We start from the raw sequence: 21,278 nt of genomic DNA on the forward strand, positions 1-21,278 counted from the left end.
CAGAGGTGTTGGTGTATTAGCAAGTTTTGGTTATGACTAATTAGTTTCATGTTGAGAACTTCCAGAGTTTTTAACCTCAGAGTCCTTGTCTTTAGAGTTTGAATAGATGATTTCCATATCTGCAAACTTTTGAAACTACTATGACTTTTTAGAGTCAAGCTTATCATCAAACTTAACATGTATTGATTCTTCAACAATTTTGGTTTCAATGTTATACACTTTGTAGCCTTTTGAGCGTTTAGAGTGTCCTAACATGATACTCTTTTGAGCTTTAATATCAAACTTATTCAAGTTATCTTTAGTGTTAAACATATAACAAGTACATCCAATTGGATGGGAATATGAAATGTTCGGCTTTTTGTTCTCCCACAGTTCATATGGAGTCTTCTCCATAATCTATCTTATCGAGATCCAATTATGAATATAACATGCAATAGTTACTGCTTCTTCCCAGAAGTGCTTTGCTACATTAGGATCATTGATCATTGTTCTGACCATTTCTTGCAGAGTACGGTTTTTCCGTTCAACAACTCCATTATGTTCAAAATATTTATTTTCAAATTCACCTCAATGACCACTTCTGACTTTGATAATTTTTAAGTTATCTTCATTTTGCACTTGTGTATAGAAGGTATTAAACACAGAATGTGACTCATCCTTGTGTTTTAAGAACTTTACCCAAGTCCATAAGGCTTTTTCAGAGTCTGCTTTATCCAACACCATGCTTGTTCAGATTCTGCACACTTAATAATATTATTAGAGTACAAAATTGTTCTTTATCTTTGTTATCATCAAAACTCAAGGATTGTAGATGTATAACTAAACTTGTTCCAACACTCATGAAGGTGATAAAAACACAAGAAATAGGGGGTTGGATTGTCTTGGATTTTTTTTCTTTTTAAACTCTTAAGTCATATTCTAAACACAATGTTGTAGAATCTGATTCAGTTAGAGGTAGGTAGCGGATATAAAGTGCAATAAAGTAGAATAACACACAGAGTTATCTTGGTTCCTCTTACAACTCGAGAGTATTCTAGTCCCCTTGTACTTACAAGAGATTTTTACTATAATCATACAAAATTATAATTTTCTCAAGCACACAATCAGGAGATTTCCTTTGCTCAAACATACAAGTAAGAGACTTCCTTTGCTCAAGCACACAAGAAAGAGTCTTCCTTTGCTAAAACATACAAGTAAGATACTTCCTTGCTCAAGCACACAAGCTATAGGCCTCCTTTGCTCAAGCATACAAGTAAGATACTTTCTTTGCCCAAACACTTAGTAAGAGACTTCTAATAATCTACCTAGCAGATAAATAATTGTTAGAAAAGTACACTTAATATACAATCAAAGGTGTATAAAGAATACACAACAAATAGACTCTTTATGACTTAGGGATTTCTAAGATTTAGAAGGATAAAAAATCCTAAGTTTCAACTTGTGTTTTGCTTTGACAGAGTAACTTCTCTTTGATGTCAATTGATGTTCGTTTGTCTTTTTTTTTCTTCAAATCCTTTAGCTCCTTATATTGAGAAGAAAATAATCGTTGAAGATGCAACATGATAGATTCGTTTGAGAAGCTTCAAAAGAGACATTGTGATGTTTCACCAAACTATTAGGTTAGGTGAAAGCTAGTTTGAAACCCCTTTGCTACAAAAGGAATTAGTAGTTTTATCCTAGCAGACTCTATGAAGAAGATAAAGCTTAGGTTTTCACATGACAAAGTATGTTTAGAAATGAACAGTAACATATCAATGCCACCTTGGTCTTTGAACTTTGAATGCTTTAGGTTTTGATCATCAGAAGCAGACTTCTCCAAAGTCTGACATTTAGAGGCTGACTCCTTTAGACTCTGATATTTGGATGTTGACCTCTTCATAATATGACTTCTTCAGAATCTGGTCTTCAGCTTTTGATACGTCAGATTTTGATCTTCAAGCTTCTCATTGAATGTTCAGAGTAAGACCTAATACTTAAATTTTATATGAAATTTTAGTCTATGGTCCTGCACACTTGAACAAACATTAGTATATCCAATTGTTTTTTAAATACTTTGTTATCATCAAAACCTAAGGAATATGGGACAAACCAATTTTGTTCCAACACTCTTCTCCTTCGCTATGGAAGAATAACGCCCAAAACTCATTTTTACCTTCGATTCAATAACATATTTACGAATTTAAGCTATGACAATGAAAGATATGAAAGTTTATGCCCTAATTCGATTTATGATACATATGTGAGAAAAAATGAGAAGAAACTCACCGAAAATAATGATGGTGATGACAAGATGCCAACCAAGATGTCATGCATGCAAAAATATATCTAGTTTGTGAAAAATAGACATAAATGATATATATTATATGATTTGAAAATTTAAAAGATCAAATTAATCTTTTTTAAAAGTTAAGAGATCAAAATAGATCCCAATTTATATTAAGAAAAATGATATTTAAGCAAAAACAAATTGAAACGTGTCTTATTAATTTATAGGATACTTTTACCTTAGATAACTCAGGTCTCAAAACGGCTAAACCCCAATTTTAGTAAAAAATAAACAAACCAAATCCTCAATTAAGTGAGTATGGTACGTTTCTTATCTTCATCTTCAAATAAATTTTCTTTTCAGGATTGTATTAAAAACAATATTTCTTTTTGACTATAAGGGATAGGTTTATCTTATCCAAATATAAATTAAAATTTAAATGCATTCTTATCCAAAACAATGAGGTAGCTAAGTGTCAAGAATAATTAATTATTTCAGCAGTTGTTAAAAAGTGTATTATATGTGCCTGCTGAGTCATTCATTTACTTGACTTGAAACATATCTTACGAATGAAAGAAGTAACGCAAATTAATTCACTATATGGTTCTGAATTTTGCAACGACAGAATACAAAGAAAATTAAAAATCCATAACTTAGAAATCGATAGAATGAGTTTTTGCTATCCCATATATGATACAAAGATCCTTATTAAACAAGTTACAAAAATACTAGTATGATATTCAATCAGAGGCAGCAATCCAAGGCACAGCAACAACATAATCCAGCACAACTGCAAATAAATATAAATATATATGTTGAGAAATAAAAAAATAATTATATAAACAAACATATATTATTATTAAGTAGCCATAAGATATGATTAAACTCACCATCCTTTCCAGAAACCATCACCCCTGGTAGTTGTACTGACTGGAACAGTTTGTTGGGGATCATCCTTTGTAGGGTAACCCATTGGTGGTGGTGGAGCAACTTGGTGGTTCTTCTCACCCATTGCTGGATATGCCATTACTGCTCAAAATCAAAATTAACAACACTCAAATATGATCGTTGATGGATATATTATTTAAATATATTCAAATTTAATTTAAATAATAAAAATAAACTTACCAGGAGATTGTTGTTGATTGATATTGTGATTCATTGCTGTTGATTTTTTGTATAAAGGAAAGTCAAAAGTGTGTGTGTGAGTAAATTGGATGATGAGAATAACTGATAGAATATGTGTATATATAGGTATTTGAGTAGTGGTGAAGGAATAAAGAAAAGCGCGTTTTAGGTGAGCAGAAATAAGTGATTTTTTTTTTGTCTAACACTAATATTCTATCCTATACTTCGGTTCTGATATCAAGAGATTTCAGTTAATTATCTTTCAAGATCCAATCGTAATCCTTTATTCTAAGTTTAATATCAATCACCACTAAATCAATTAATAAGAACTAAAATAAGAACTTAATTGACGGATGGTCTGTCCTGATCATCTGTTCCGTCTGCTCATAGAATGGAAGCTACTATTTTTCTTATGCCCATGTAATGAAAGCTACTTAATTAATGCAACTTGGCAATTTGCTAAAGCAAGTAAGTAATTGGTGTAGGTTACGACTATTTTGTATTCAAATAAAATTGATTCAAAGATGGTGTGCTTTCAAATAAATTTAAGTATTTTAGAAAAAATTGAGTGAATTAAGTTAACTTTTTTTTTTAAATAATCATATTTTTCAAGAAAAAAAATATATAAATAACTAACTTTTTAAAATATTTTTCAAAATATCCATATTTTAAATAAAAGAATTTCATATGAATAATTCAAGTCAATTGCATTAACACCTCCATTTAACATTTTAAGTAAAAGTTTTGTGGATTGATGTCTTCATAAGACAAACTAATACAATTGGTGGCTACACTTTATTCTTTTAAAAGAGGAGGCCAATTCATATGACTATTTTATTATTTTTCTTTTTTATATTTTAATTAATAATAAAATATTATATTTTAATCCTATTTTGTATTAATAGGGGTGTGATGTGAACCATTTTTTCGCACATTTTTTTCATTTTTTAAATTTTTTTCTTCATTTGTTCTAACATGAATAGTAAAAGACATGAACATGTTTTTTATTTGAGAACCAATTCTCAGATAAATACGCATTTTTGTGTTAATTGGAGTTTCGAGCAACTTCAGAGGAATTTGATCCTTTCATTAGATAGAGAGATTAATGATGGCGAAGTAGTTAGAAGAATTGACAAACGTGTTTCGTACATCTCTATTGCGGATGATAATGATGATATCCAGCGTATATGGGTGCCAGTTAAAGATGACAATGATGTTAGGGATATGATGTCTACATCACATGATATTATTTTGATTATTGTATGCTCTTATATATTTATATTGTTAAGTCTTTTTTTTTGTCATTTGTGTTGTTATTTTAGGCGTGTTTGTGTCCGTTTTGTTCTAACCAAAATTTGTCATCTAGATTAAATTTCAAGGTTATACAAAAATTTAACAACATAATTGTCATACTCCAAATTTTCCCTACCTCTCATTCATTTATTTGACTTGTGCCTTCTTAGATTCATCTGCATACATTTACCTCAATCACTCATTTTAGTTAAGACCATTCATCCATATGCATACAACCATTCATTTTCATCTTTCATTTGCATAAGGTAATATCATTGGATGTCTCAACACTTGGATATGGATGATTTGAATCAGATGATTTATTGATTCACCATATGATACAAGATGCTTGAATCATGCAAAATGATGTTATTAATCTCGATAGATTAGGGCTTTTGTAATATCTATCTGTGGAACAAGCTACTATATTGTAGTTGACTTTTTGGTCAAAGTCAACTATAAAAGTTGATTTTTTGACCTGATATTTTTAATCCCCACCTCAAGTCTAAATCATGGCGATTGTATTGGTACTCATCATGAAAAAAAAGATATTCATGACATAGTTGACTTTTGATCAAACAACTGACGTAAAAGACATCTTAGAAGTAAAAGTCTTTGACGTATGGGGGATCAATTTCATGGGTCATTTCCCATCATCATTTGGAAATAAATTCATACTCCTCACAGTAGATTACATATCTAAGTGGATTGAGGCGATAACCTCTCCTACTAATGATGCACGAGTCATGGTCAAAATGTTTAAAAATAATATCTTCCCTAGATTTGGTATTCCAAGATTCATCATTAGTGATGATGGGTCTCACTTCATATTGCGAATATTTGAAACAATGTTACTTAAGTATGGAGTCAAACACTGCATAGAAACCCCATATCATCCACAAGCGAGTGGCCAAGTCGAAGTTTCCAATTGGGAAATTAATAAAATCTTAGAAAAGATAGTCGCTACATCTAGAAAAGACTGATCATCGAAGTTGTAAGAGGCTCTGTGGACCTATATGACCGCTCTCAAGACACCCATTTGAACTACGCCGTTTAAAATAGTTTATGATAAATCCTACCATCTGCCAGTAGAACTAGAACATAAGGCCTATTGGGCGATAAAGACTCTGAATATGGACTATGAGGCTGCCTGTGGAAAATAAACTCTAGACATACACGAGTTAAAGGAATTAAGGCTGGACGCATACGAAAACGCCCATATTTATAAAGAAAGGATGAAGAAATGGCACGACAAGTGAATAACAAGGAGGAAGTTCAACGAAGGGGAGTTAGTTCTCCTTTTTAACTATCCACTAAGACTTTTTCCTAGAAAACTCTGCTCTAAATGGTCAGGACCCTTCAAGGTAACTAAAGTTTTCCAAAACGGTGCTGTTGAAATAAAAGACCAGTCCAATGAGAAGTTCAATGTAAACGGGCAGCGACTAAAGCACTAACATTGTGCCAAGGATGAAAATTATTATACTAGCTCAAAATTAGAGGAGATGTCTGCCACCTTGCCAGATTTGAGGCACTAGAAACTGCGTCGAGCTACAGGCGTTAAACATAGCGCTGCATGGGAGGCAACCCACGATTTTTTATTCGTATTACTTTCCCCCCTTGATATGATAAAGTGGTAAACTAACTTATTGATCAGTACTAACTTTACTTTTATTTCCTTACATGTCACATTCATAGACTAACTTTTCTACTAACTAATTAGAGAATGCAACGCGAAGATAATATGAGGGTCGTTTTCAAGAACGACGCCCAGAGGAGGAGCTACGAAGTCCTTGCTGAGAGGACCATTTCACCTACCAGATACCCTGACTTTCCTACCCTTGTAGCCTTATGACTCACATATAGTGTGCGATTTATGTTCAGCCAGATGAGTTGGGACCACTTCTAAATGGCGAAGCATCCCACTTACAGATGCCTAAACCTGGAGTTCCTTAGCTCTTTTGACTACCACCCTAACATTGGATAAGGACCAACTAGAGGCATAGTTTCATTTAGACTCTTTGGAAGAAACTACCGCCTTAACCACAATGAGTTATCCCAGCTCATAGCATTCCAACATGGCCCTCATGTCTATTCTAAGGTACCCACTAATAGTGACATGCAATTTAAACTAGATTTTTTCTAGGGTGGGATCACTAAGGACTACCCACCAGACCATATCATAAAAAACCTTATCCATAACTCAACCATTAGGTATTTCCAGATGGCTGCAGCCCAGACCTTTTTTGGGAAAGCTAGGAACATTGGTCCAGTGAGTAGAGAAGAATTGTTCTTCATGTTTAGCATCTGCCAGTTTAGACAGAGTAGTAAATCAGGAGATATAGAATCTTTATGTAGGCGATACTGTTACCCACTTAGCTATAGCTTTAGGCCTACATAACCAAATAGCCCTCTTGACCCGTTGGTCTAGATATGATTTGCTAGATATAAACCATTGCTTGAATTACGGTTTAGTGAGGCGTGAGGGACCAAATGAATACAAGATAATAATCCTACGTGAAATGGTTCCCTAATTCACCCTTTGTAACCCTGAGAATACTAGTGTGCATAATTGTGAAAACTGGCATTACCCCTAGAGAATTAGGATGAGTCACCCACACCCCCTTAGACCTCGCCTGCACCTGAGTGCCACCCTACTCCATCATTCGATACTTCTTCCTCCTCTTAAGCTGGTGTACCTCCTCTTGGCGAGCGCTGTACAGAGATACATACCATTCGAATAAAACTTACCACCCTTAGAACTGACCTAACCATTCTCCGTAGTGATTTCAAAGACTATACTGATGTGATGATCGAGCAGATGGATCACATGTACCAGGAAATCTATACCATTCATAGATTCCTAGGTCCTTATGTGGAATATCATGATGGTTGGTTTGTACTTTGGTTTACTGCATTCCTTCTTTATCCTTGAACATTGAGGTCAATGCTGTAAGGGAAAAGATTCCTAATCCTTGTTTTAATGATGTCAAACCATTTTAGTTGCTCATAATGTGTACTTTGAACGATGTCACGTATATCCGAACTTTGAGTTGACCAAAATACTATTTGTAACTCAGTCTTCCAGTTTCTATACTTTTCTCCACTAACTCCTACACGTTTTGGGAGACTCCAGTACAATCTTTAGTCATATAAATAGGAGTTTAGAATTCGGTTTAGGGATCCAAACTTAAGATTCTATTAAGATTCATCTATGAAAAATTGTTGAACGTTATAAAACTGTTAGAAAATTCAATTAAAGTTAGTTAGTTCTGGATGGAAGTTAGGGTTCTGTTAAATTTTGCAATGTAAGTCAGTTAGAAGTTGGATTATGTTATGACTCTATTAAATGAGAACAATTATAGGGACAGTTATATGAATGTTACAAATTAATTAAAGTGAAGTTAGTGATTAATTAAAATGATTCAGGTTAGCTAATTTGATGTTTTCATTGTTAGTCATGAAATTAAATAGGTTTAAGTGAGATAGTTAGGGCCCGTTTGAATGAGTTTTAATTTTTAGTTTTTAAAAACTATTTTAGAAATTAATTTTAAAAAATCAGTTTTGAAGAAAAAACATGTTTGGTAATCTAACTTTTAAAAATTGTTTTAAAGTTGAACAATGTTACAAATTTGTCATTGATGAATATAGTACAAGTTTTCCTTGTTTTGTCCTCTTCCTAATTTCCAAAACTAAAAACCAAAAAATCAAAATCTCTAAAACCTATTTTAGATTTTTAGTTTTAAAAACTCACAAATAGAAAATAGTTTTGAAAAATAGTTTTATAAAATTAGACTACCAAACAAATTTTATAATTTTTAATTTTTAAAAATTAAAAAACAGTTTTCCAAAACCATATCAAATAGACCCTTAATATGTTGAATTGTTGAACTAACTGTTAGAGTTATGTTAGCTGAAAGTTACTTTGGATGTTAATTGCCATGTTATTTTCATGTTATGCTGATGTTATGACATGTTTGTGTTAGATTAAAACTTCTTGCCGCAATGACTTAGATGCCTTGAACTTTAATGCTAAATTCTATGCAGATTGAAAAGATAGTTAGTTTATATGAAGAGATGCTCGAATTAGACAGTGAAAGTCATATTGATTAGTAGATTATGCAACAACTTGTGCAGCAGAGGCAACATCCTTCAATTCTATGATTCTCCATTTTTTTTTACTTTCATCCCCTGCATGTTTAATTTCTATGTTAGGAATGTTTCCAAATTACTTGGGCTTCCATTTTATATTATGCTCCTCATTTGTTGCAGTCAGTATTTTATCTGGGTTGTAGCATCAGGGCTTTAGCAGACAATTTCTCAACCAAACAAATGATTTACACCACAACCAACGCACAATACAACTACTGCAGAGACACATTCTTTTCCATACTTTAATGCCACATGCTTCTTCAGATCCTAGAGCTCATGTGTGTCTGACCATCTTGGAGTTGCAGGTATGACACTAGAAACTGCTTTCTTCAAGTTAATGGGGCAATTTTGTGATTCAATCATAGGTAAATGAACAATGTCATGAACTGGTTCTTGTTGCAGGGTTAATATTCTTTGTATTGAATTCACTTGGTTATTTTAGGCATAGGTTATGTTATACTTATTAGGTGTATATGACTATTATGCTATATGTTATGTACCCATGAATGAATGCTCATTATGCATGTTTGTTTGGCTTTGATGTTGTAGGTAGGCATATATGGCATGGAATTAACTGACAAGGCATCATATGCATCATGAGGAATCTTGGACAACATGAAGAAATTGGAGATAGGATATGGTTTAGAATTAGATCAATTGACTTTGGTCAACTGTTTGACCCAAAATTCAACAATTGACTAGAGGCAACTGTAGGTCAAAAATATATAACTTGCATGGAATTTTGTCATTTGTATTTTGGTGTAATGTAACTTGAATAAATTGTAATTCAAAATACCTTTCTTGAATGAATGTATGTATGTAACTTGTTTCCAAAGCAATAATGTTTCACTTCCAAAATCAAGTAACTAAACATGTGAATTTGAATGCCCTTGTCTTCTTGAATATGGACTTGATATTTAAGAGCTTTTTATCCGCTGGAGGACATATAATGCCATAACTAAAAAAAAAAAAAAAGATCACCCACAATAAAAACTTTAACCCAATTGAACCCTTAATGGTTGATTCTCATGGATTAGAATCAAGGCTTGGAAGTGGCTCCCATAATTCCAATATCCATTAACATGATCAAAGGATACTGCCCTCAGGGTATGACTTCACAATGAACAAATCCACAAGGTGTTAACCAAGCATGTTAAATGACATGATATTGCCAATCATGATCCAATGCTTTGCTTCTTAATAAAGTGCCCCTGAATCAATGATATGTAATGCATAATGAATGTCTCATGACGAGTGATTGTGGCATGGGAGAATGCAAATCAAATGAACAATAAGTTAGACATAATTGAAAAAAAACAGGGCAAATTTTGGGGTATGACATAGAGCATATTAGAATCTGGAAGCAAAAGATTTTTTGCTAAGCTGTCTAGATGAGGGTGAGTCTCTCTAAGCAAAGAAAAGTGAAATTGAGGAAATGTGACATTCTGACTTGTATCGCCTGAGCCTTGCTGGGAGCTTTCCAGGCAAGACCTCACTTGGAGGCCTCGCAGGGTATCGCTAAGCAAGACAAGTGAAAATTCAGAAGATTGAGCTTTCTACCTCGCCTCGCCTAGAGCTCACCCAAAACTCGCTACGCGAGGGTTTTGATATTGGGAAATATGTTTTGTGTTACTATTTCCACCATAAAATGGGAACCATAACTCCGATTGACGCGAGGTCAAATGTGTTGGAAAGATAATATAATAGCCAATCTATTGAGAAGTAAATTATGCATGTATCTTATAATGCTTGATGTATTATTATATTTATGTTATAAACTATATTATGAATTAATGTTTGTATTGAATGTATAATAATTGAATTAACTTATGATGATGAGTGAGGTGAACCCATGTTAATAACTAGGTGAATGAACAAGTAATTAAAACTTAGGTTATGAAGATGTTTTAGGTGTGATGCTTGAACACTAAGGTACCTCTGTGTGTATCACAGACGAGTAGTCGCTTGAATCATGAACCAATATGATTTTTATGGAACATGTTATGATGATATGAGAATTGGTAAATGTGATCACCTAGTGGTTGATTAGTGCAATCACGTTGAATGTTGAAACCTAATCACGTATTTAGAAATAAACCTTGATCGCGCACATCCCAATTTATATGCTTATGTAAAGTAGATTTGGGATGTAGGCACCAATTGTATGTGCCTCACAAATGGATTTGAGTTCCATAAATGGGTTTGAGTCCCATGGAGGAGAGACGGACCTCAAAGTGGGTTAGATTCCCATACGAGAAAAAATAATTTAAGTGGGTTCGAGTACTATACGAGTGACAATTCTTGAAGTGGGCTCGAGTCCCATGGAGAACCTAGACCCATAAGAAAGTCGAATCATACAAACATACGTGACCTGAGTCCTTGCCCTGGACGTAGGCATGGCCGTGTAAAAATTCTTTGTTACTTTCTAAATAATGATTTATTGAGTTATGTAAACTCAAATTACATGTTGTCATAGAATGTGGATATCCCTTAGATGCTTAAGTCATTCTCTATTATGTGAGTGTAGACATGCCTTGGTTTATTGAGAAACTTAAGTTATGGAAGGGATCATGGTCCCTTTAGAGTTTGGGAATCCATTTGGATTATCATCTCACCCCCATTATTATTGTTGTTTCAGGTGGTTCTTTGCAGGTGAAGGGCAAGGATAAGCTTGACTAATGATGTTTTAGATACTTTTGCTATGATGATCTTCCGTTGTAGCTTATGTACATATGTGGATATTGTACATATATATATATATATATATATATATATATATATATATATATATATATATATATATATATATATATATATATATATATATATATATATATATATATATATATTAGTTTTTATCCAGACACATTTGTATAGAATGTGTCATATTGTATAATTTCTTTTTGGACATGTATATCGACGTCGATAGGCACTTATATGTATTAGTAGCAATTTACACTATATGTCATATATTTTCTAGATGTATATTATATGTGTGTGTTACAAAAATCCTCTTGATGAGTTTTTACGCTTCCATCCTATTTTGTTTTTGCTTTCCACTCATAAAACTGATTTTGTTTGAAAAAGTTTTGAAATTGTTTTTAATGGGGATTAGTATATTAAACCCCTTTATAGATCGTTTCTTATCCATATTCTTACCCAACAAAAGAGTAAAGTTGTCAAAGACAAAACACTCTAAGATGAGAAAGTGAAGTCAATTGATAAAACCCCAAATAAAAATGATTTTGAAGGACCAAATGATGAGGAACTAGAGTTTCTCACCAAATGGATCCAACACTTATCATGAAGGAAAAAGTTCTCTAAAGGGAACTCTGAATGCTATAAATGTTCAATATCTAGACCCAAAAAAAGATGAGTTGAATGTCATGGTTGAAACAAAGTCTAGACACTTAAAGAATGATTGTCCAAAATTTTAAAAGAATAAATTCCAAAGTGAAAACTTCAAATTAAGAAAGAAAAATGGTCTAAAGGCAACATGTGATGACTTTGAAGAAGAAGAGGATAATGAAGATGCAAATGTAGCACTAAAGACTACAACCTCAAGTCGTGATCAATGCACATATGAATATGATGAATTAGATTCAACCATAATTCTTATTATTCCTATTATGTATATTTTTAAAAATGTGATATGATATTTATGTTGATATAATAATGAGGTACGATATAATTTTAAATATGAAGCCTTAGGCCCACACGCTGCAGCAAGGCTAATTGAGGAGGAGAGGGTTCATCACACTTACCTTAGTCCACGTGCTCAGATCACTTATTCTTCTCACAAATCACATGGCCTAAGAATACTACCTCCTCCACACCAGAAATTGCCTCTGGCGGTGGCGGAGGGCGAAACCCCACTAACCTTATACCATCTTGATCGTCTAATCCTTTCCTATCACTATCCAAGCTTGTTTTTATATCAATTTCCACTCAAACCTTTAAATCCAACCAAACTAAGGATGAACCCTAAGTCATGAATTAGAAAATTAAACGCAACAATAAAGGAATCAAAGTGTATCCTGTTAGGGCTTTGATTCCTCAAATCAAACCTCAAGTGGTGGCGACTTGGAGTAACGCAAAAGGATGAGGATAAGCCTACCTACGAGAAAGCGTCTTGTCCCGGTAATCTCTGCAATGGAGAAGATGATGGGAATTCCAGACTTCAGAGGTAAATTCGATCCCCTTTTGCTCTTAATCTTCTTCTTCATCACTTCTTTAGTCCGTTGGAGATTTAATGTGACGTTGCTTGTTGATGATGCTTCAGTGCTATGGTTGATACGACTTGTTGAGAGTGTTGATATGAGAGATTGTGAGAGAAAGGTGAGAGGTTTTGATGCTTAAGTTCAACCAATTAAAGCATCCATGTGAAGCTTCAATGGTCGTGTGATGGGAGATTTGGTGAGGGTGAGTTCAGAGAGAGACAAAGAGAGAGAGAGAGAGGGGGAGTGTGAGTGAGTGAGTGAATAAGGGAGATGAAGATCAATGATTAAGAAGATTTTGTGCAAATGATTGGTTTTTCCCGAAATTATGATTGGTGTAATGATTATATAATGATTTGAATGTTAACAGAGTTAGCTTCTATTAAGTTTCATCTATGAAAAATTGTTGAACGTTATAACACTGTTAGAAAATTTAGTTAAAGTTAGTTAGTTCTGGATGGAAGTTAGGGTTCTGTTAAATTTTGCAATGTAAGTCAGTTAGAAGTTGGATTCTGTTATGACTCTGTTAAATGAAAACAATTAGTGACAATTATATGAATGTTACAAATTAATTAAAGTGAAGTTAGTGATTAATTGAAATGATTCAGGTTAGCTAATTTGATGTTTTCACTGTTAGTCATGGAATTCAGTAGGTTTAAGTGATATAGTTAATATGTTGAATTGTTGAACTAACTGTTAGAATTATGTTAGATGAAAGTTACTTTGAATGTTAATTGCCCTGTTATTTTCATGTTATGCTATTGTTATGACATGCTTGTGTTAAATTAAAACTTCTTGCTGCAATAACTTAGATGCCTTGAACTTTAATGCTAAATTCTATGCAGATTGAATAGATAGTTAGTTTATACAAAGAGATGCTCGAATTAGACGGTGAAAGTCGTATTAATTAGTAGATTATGCAACAACTTGTGCAACAGAGGCAACATCCTTGAATTATATGATTCTCCATTTTTTTTACTTTCATCCCCTACATGTTTAATTTCTATGTTAGGAATGTTTCCAAATGACTTGGGCTCCCATTTTATATTATGCTCCTCAGTTGTTGCAGTCAATTTTTTATCTGGGTTGTACCATCAGGGCTTTAGCAGACAATTTCTCAACCAAACAAATGATTTACACCACAACCAGGGCGCAATACAACAACTGAAGAGACACATTCTTTTCCATACTTTGACGCCACATGCTTCTTCACATCCTCGAGCTCATGTGTGTCTGACCATCTTGGAGTTGTAGCTATGACACTAGAAACTGCTTCCTTCAAGTTAATGGGGCAATTTTGTGATTCAATCATAGGTAAACGAAGAAAGCCATGAACTTTTCTTGTTGTAGGGTTAATAAGTTTTATACTGAATTCACTTGGTTATTTTAGGCTTAGTTATGTTAGACTTAGTAGGTGTATATGACTATTGTGCTATATGTTATGTACCCATGAATGAATGCTCATTATGCATGTTTGTTTGGCTTTGATGTTATAGGTAGGCATATATGGCATGGAATTGGATGACAAGGCATCATATGGATCATGAGGAATCTTGGACAACATGAAGCAATTGAAGATAGGATATGGTTTAGAATTAGATCAATTGTCTTTGGCCAACTGTTTGACCAAAAAGTCAACAGTTAACTAGAGGCAATTGTAGGTCAAAAATATATAACTTGCATGGAATTTTGTGATATGTATTTTGGTGTAATGTAACTTGAATGACTTGTAATTCAAAATGCCTTTCTTGAACGAATGTATGTATGTAACTTGTTTCCTAAGCAATAATGTTTCACTTCCAATTGAGTAACTAAACATGTGAATCTGAATGTCCTTTCCTTTCTAAATATGGACTTGACATTTAAGAGCTTTTTATCCGCTGGATGACATATAATGCCATGAACTAAAAAAACCTAATGAGATCACCCACAATAAAAGGTCAACCCAATTAAACCCTTAATGGTTGATTCTCATGAATTAGAATCAAGGCTTGAAAGTGGCTCCCATGATCCAATATCCATTAACATGATCAAAGGCTACTGGCCTTAGGGTATGACTTCACAATGACCAAATCCACACGGTATTAACCAAACATGTTAAATGACCTAATATTGCCAATCATGATCCAATGCCTTGCTTCTTAAATAAAACGCCTCTAAATTAATGATATGTAATGAACAATGAATGTCTCATGACGAGTGATTGTGGCATGGGAGAATGCAAATGAAATGAACAATAAGCTAGACATAATTGAAAAAAAGTAGGGCAAATTTTGGGGTATAACATAGAGCATATCAGACCTGGAAGCAAAAGATTTTTTGCTAAGCTGTTTAGATGAGGGTGAGTCTCTCTAAGCAAGGATAAGTGAAATTGAGGAAATGTGACATTCTGACTTGTCTCTCGTGAGCCTTGCTGGGAGATCTCCAGGCAAGAGCTCACTTGGAGGCCTTGCCGGGTAGCGTTAAGCAAGACAAGTGAAAATCCAGAGGCCTGAGATTTCTACCTCGCCTTGCTTGAAGCTCACCCCAAGCTCGCTAAGCATGGGTTTTGATATTGGGAAATATGTTGTGTTATTGTTTCCACCATAAAGTGGGAACCATAGCTCCGATTTACGCGAAGTCAAATGTGTTGGAAAGGTAATATAATAGTTAATCTATTGAGAAGTAAATTATGCATGTATCTTATAATGCTGGATGCATTATTATATATATGTTATGAACTATATTATGAATTAATGTTTGTATTGAATGCATAATAATTGAATTAACTTACGATGATGAGTGAGGTGAACCCAGGTTAATAACTAGGTGAATGAACAGGTTATTAAAACTTAGGTTATGAAGATGTTTTAGGTGTGATGCTTGGACACTAAGGTACATCTGTGTGTGTCACAGACGAGTAGTCGCTTGAACTATTAATTGATATGATTTGTATGGAACATGTTGTGATGATATGAGAGTTGATAAATGTGATCACGTAGTGATTGATGAGTGCAATCACGTTGAATTTTGAGACCTAATCACGTATTCAGAAATAAACCTTGATCGTGCACATCCCAATTTATATGCTTATGTAAAGTAGAATTGGGATGTAGGCACCAATGATTTGTGCCTCACAAATAGATTTGAGTCCCATGGAGGAGAGATGGACCTCAAAGTGGGTTAGATTCCCATACGAGAAAAGAAAGTTTAAGTGGGTTCGAGTCCCATACGAGTGACGATTCTTCAAGTGGGCCTGAGTCCCATGGAGAACCCGAATCCAGAAGAAAGTTGAATCATACAAACATCTGTGACCCGAGTCCTTGCCCTAGACGTAGGTCTGGCCGCGGAAAAATTCTTTGTTGCTTTCTAAATAATGATTTATTAATTTATGTGAACTCAAGTTACATGTTGTCATACAATATGGACATCCCTTAGATGCTTAAGTCTTTCTCTATTATGTTAGTGTAGACATGTCTTGGTTTATTGAGATGCTTAAGTTAAGGAAAGGATCATCGTCCCTTTAGAGTTTGGGAATCCATTGAGATTATTATCCCACCCCCCATTATTATTGTTGTTTCAGGTGGTTCTTTGCAGGTGAAAGGCAAGGATAAGCTTGACTAATGATGTTTCAGATACTTTTTCTATGATGATCTTCCGTTGTAGCGTATGTACATATGTGGATATTGTACATAAATATTAGTTTTTGTCCAGGCACCTTTGTATAGAATGTGTCATATTGTATAGTTTCTTTTTGGACATGTATATCGACGTCGATAGGCACTTATGTGCATTAGTAGTAATTTACAATATATGTCATATATTTTCTAGATGTATATTATATGTGTGTGTTACAAAAATCCTCTTGATGAGTTTTTACGCTTCCGTCCTATTTTATTTTGGCTTTCCACCCATAAAATTGATTTTGTTTGAAAAAGTTTTGAAATTATTTTTATGGGGATTAGTATATTCAACCCCTTTATAGATCGTTTCTTATTCATATTCTTACCCAACAAAAGAGTAAAGTCGTCAAAGACAAAGCACTCCAAGATGAAAAAGTGAATTCAATTGATAAAACCCCAAATAAAAATATGATAAGGAACTAGAGTTTCTCACCAAATGGATTCAACACTTGTCCGGAAGGAAAATGTTCTCTAAAGGGAACTCTGAATGCTATAAATGATCAACAACTAGACCAAAAAAAAGACGAGTTGAATGTGTGATATGGTTCAAACAAAGTCTAGATACTTAAATATGATTCTCCAAAACTTTAAAAGAATAAATCCAAAAGTGAAAACTACAAAAGAAAAAAGAAAAAGGGTCTAAAGGCAACATATGATAACTTTGAAGAAGAGGAGGATAATGAAGATGCAAATGTAGCACTAAAGGCTACAATCAATGCACATATGAATATGATGAATTAGATTGAACCATAATTCTTATTATTCTTATTATGTATATTTTTAAAAATGTGATATGATATTTATGTTGATAGAATAATGAGATATGATATAACTTTAAATATGAATTTGAATTTTAACAAATTAAAAAGGGTGTGCTAAAAATATAGTGTTAGAAAATATTGTAATAAATTATCAAATTGCTTTAAAAAATTTGACTCATTTAAAATCTTATAAATTTATTAAATCATTTAAAATCCTGTAAATTTAAAATTGACAAAATCTTGATTAGTTTTTTAAATTCCATAATTTTTTTTTTAAATGTCTTTAAAATCCTTATTCAACACCCCACTTAATAGAGAATCTATCAAAATATTAACGCTATATTTTAGAATTTGGAAAGGACGGGAAGAGAATATTTCAAAACAATGTGAACAAGACATAATGTTCTTGATTGCAAGGAAAAGAAATTAAATATCCATAAGTACAAGGAAACAAAGTTTCTTTATGTGAGGTACAAAATTAATAGTTTGGCAAATGAAGGAAAACAGGAAAATTATGATAGTGAAAAACTATGAGAGAACAAACAAATATCTATAAATCCAGTTGTATGATATTCAATCAGAGGCAACAATCAAGAGCACAACAGCAACATAACCCAGCACAACTGCAAACAAAAAAGACACAAGAAAAATCAGATATATATTTACAAAAATTAAGTATGAATTAAAATAAGATATTATTAATCTTACCATCCTTCCCAGAAACCATCACCCCTGGTAGTTGTCTTGACTGGAACAGTTTGTTGGGGATCATCCTTTGTAGGGTACCCCATTGGTGGTGGTGGAGCAACTTGGTGGTTGCTCTGACCCATTGCTGGATATGCAATCACTGCTCAAAATTAACAGCAATAGTAGTTAGATTAATTAAATAAAAATCCCTTATAGCGTTAATATATATAAAACATAGAATAAAACTTACCAGGAGATTGGTGTTGTTGATTGACATTGTGACTCATTGTGTTAAGATGAAGTTGCTATAGATTTTGGTTTGTTAAGTCAAAAGTGTGTGTGATTAAGTGGATGATGAGAATAACGGATGCAATTGTATAAATAGATGTTTGTGGGGTGGCGATGGAATAAAAGAAAGCGCGTTTTGGGGGAAAGCAAAAGCAAGTGAACTTCTTTGTAGCAGCTGCCAGCCTTGACTGATGGTTCCCACCTGAATCATCTGTTCCGTCTGCTCAAAGAATGGAAGCTACTTTTCCTTTTGCTCGTGTTTTTTTAAGAAATATAGAAGTTACACGAATATATTCTTATGTTTGTTTTTTATTAAAAAATTAATTTTAAGATATAAAAAGTTACACAAAGAATGAACATAAGTTCACATCCTTCATTGCATGTATTCAATACATTCATACTCTTAAACTATTTTTTACTCCGTCTCTGACTTGGCCGTTAAATTGTTAACCTTCTAAATGTACCCTACTCCACCGCACCAAATGTTTGATCTAACATATCTGAATTTTTGTTCTATCACTTCATCAATATATCTAATTCCTTGAGCAGGACAGTGACGCGTATGGTGAGAATTGACTATTGATTCATGACTATTGATTCATGCCACTTTTCCACGAAAACCACAGTCTCTTCACTGAAACACAAATCCTTATCTTCTTATCACAAAACACCTATCTCTTTCTCATGCATATTAGACATCAAACTCTCAAAGTCATGATGACATCGAAGATTACTAGATCCATTGCTCAACCTCATGCTGTTGTTGCGACTGCTGAAGTTAGCGAGGATCCACCTCCCCCTCTAGTAGAGGATGATCCGATTCTAATGACTTTTCTGCCCGTTCATGCGTAACAAGATCTTATTCCTCCAAGAGTTGATCGAAGAACGTTCTAAGCCTTTCCGTTTTTCTAACCTCTACAACAACTTTGCCAAGGCCAACCTTCACGATAACCATCGCCGCAACCGCTAATACTTGGACAAAAGATCAATGCTCTTGAATATTCAACACTTACAACCTAACCTAGGCATGCAAGAAGTTGTTGACCTACTGAGCAATGTTTATAACCTGGTAAAACAAATTGCAGTGCGCTTCTTTGAGAACCAATACCATGCGCAAGGCAACTTCATGCAATAACCAAGGAGTCATATTATATTCATCTTCAATAAATGTAGCCTCACCCCACAGATAAATTATGAGGTCATCAAGACGTAACCAAAACATAAGGCATTAAACTCCCCCACCTAACTTGGAAGGGGATAAGTGGTAGTCTTACTTCACCAGAGGTTCATCATCATCGTAGCTCGCCAACACACCACGTCATGAGAAGAGAAAGGAACGATAGAGGAACTCACTCTATATAAAAATTCTTGACACTATGATCCCAAGGTACCTTAAAGCCCTAAATCTAAAAACTTATGACAATAAGGGGTGTGGATCTATGTGTTTGTAGGTACAACTATCTACACATGTTCATGGTGATTTTGATGATGACAACACCTAATGTCAAACGAATTTCGATGGAGTCTCCGATGATCTCTGGTCAAGCAATCTCTGATGATGATGTCTATTAATGAAGTTATATCAAGTCACATCAGTAGAAGATTCAAGTTCTAAATGAAGTGTCAAATCAATGATGAATAAAGTAGAGGAGCTTGAAGTTTTGAGGTTTTGAAAGAAAGAAAGTGTAAAATCTTGCATGGTCATATGTCAGAGTGATCAATGCAATGTAAAAATATTAGAGTACTTTATAAGATACAAAGGAAATTACACACACACACACACAACCTATTTGAATTTAGCCGATAAAAAACTCAGTTTGGTTCTTGAGCTCAACCTGTAAAAGCTTTCTTTGGTTATTGAGATTAGCCTGTGAAAATCTCTATTTTCTTCTTGAGATTATTCGGTTAAAAAATCTATTTGAATTGCGAGTTTATCTTGTTAAAAGCTTTGTTTGATTTCGGGGATCAACCTATGTATAATTTCTCATTTGTTTTAAGAAGGTTTGTGGACATATACTTAAAAAGCTTAAGACATTTTATTAGTGGAACTCTCAAGAAGAAATTCTTGGGGACATAAGTAGGCCAAATGGTAGGCCGAACCTGTAGATATCCCCGTGATACCTCTCTAACTCTATCTCTTTACTTTTGTTATTTAATTTTTTCATCTCTAATTGTTTCTTTCCTATTTTTTCTGTTTCTTTATCTCTATTTAATTATTGAACTAGCATCAATCATTTTAAAGAAAATATGTTTAAATTAATCTCGATTTATAAAAATCACAATTCACCCCCTATTGTGTTAGGAGTCACTTGTTCAACAAACAGTATCAAAGGTTAACGTTTTAAGACTAATCGTCTCCGAAGGAATGAATGACTTTGAACGATTCACTAAAAAAACTTCATCCTTTAATGGAGAAGGTTATGCTTTGTGGAAAGAGAAGATAAGAATATTTATGGAGGGGATAAATTTTGATATTTGGAAATATGTAAAGAATGGTACTTTTGTTCCCACATATTAAGTTAGTGGTGTTATGGTAAACAAATAGGAAGATGGTTGGACAAAAAAAAGAAAGAGAAAATATTCATCGCAGTTTTAAAGCTAAGAATATCATCATTATTTCTCTTACCATTGGTGAAGGTATCCATAAAGGTACGAGCGAGATAAAAAGGGAAACGACGAACACATTAACTCAAAAACGCTTTATTTACATTATAAATCACATGAGGACTCTTGGAAAAGTTTTTCAAGACGAGGAATTGGTTGTAAAATACCTTAGATGCCTAAATCGTGGTTGACAACCCAAAGTCACTGCTATTTTTGAATATAG

The 21,278-nt window shown here is 33.6% G+C and overlaps 1 long non-coding RNA gene across 1 annotated transcript; it reads left to right on the top strand.

Moving 5' to 3' along the window:
* Window positions 1-12,437: 12,437 nt before the first annotated feature.
* LOC127126637 (uncharacterized) lies at window positions 12,438-14,869 on the top strand. Its single transcript, XR_007805058.1, has 3 exons — window positions 12,438-13,022; window positions 14,114-14,367; window positions 14,550-14,869. It is a non-coding gene; the product is annotated as an uncharacterized LOC127126637 (long non-coding RNA).
* The last annotated feature ends 6,409 nt before the right edge of the window (window positions 14,870-21,278 follow it).

This window comes from Lathyrus oleraceus, chromosome 1 (assembly GCF_024323335.1).
Source record: "Lathyrus oleraceus cultivar Zhongwan6 chromosome 1, CAAS_Psat_ZW6_1.0, whole genome shotgun sequence".
Classification (NCBI taxonomy): domain Eukaryota; kingdom Viridiplantae; phylum Streptophyta; class Magnoliopsida; order Fabales; family Fabaceae; genus Lathyrus; species Lathyrus oleraceus.